A 485-nucleotide genomic window follows, 5' to 3' on the forward strand; every position below is an offset into this window, starting at 1 on the left:
TTGTCTTTTTTTGATAACTTTGGGTTGGAAGCCANTTTTATTTGATATTAGAATGGCTAGTCCAGCTTGTTTCTTCGGACCAGTTGCTTGGAAAATTGTCTTTCAGCCTTTCACTTTGAGGTAGTGTCTATCTTTTTTCCTGAGGTGGGTTTCCTGTAAGCAGCAAATTGTTGGGTCCTGTTTGTATAGCCAGTCTATTAGTCTATACCTTTTTATTGGGGAATTGTTTCCATTGATGTTAAGAGAAATTAAATAAAAGTAATTGCTCCCTTTTATTTTTGTTGTTACTGTTGGGATTTTGTTCTTGTGGCTGTCTTCTTTTAGGTTTGTTGAAGGATTCCTTTCTTGGTTTTTCTAGGATGTAGTTTCTGTCCTTGTGTTGATGCTTTCCCTTCATTAGCCTCTGAAGTGCTGGATTTGTGGATATATATTGTATGAATTTGGTTTTGTCATGGAATACTTTGGTTTCTCCATCTATGGTAATT

The sequence above is a fragment of the Mus pahari genome, chromosome X (assembly GCF_900095145.1).
Source record: "Mus pahari chromosome X, PAHARI_EIJ_v1.1, whole genome shotgun sequence".
Lineage (NCBI taxonomy): Eukaryota > Metazoa > Chordata > Mammalia > Rodentia > Muridae > Mus > Mus pahari.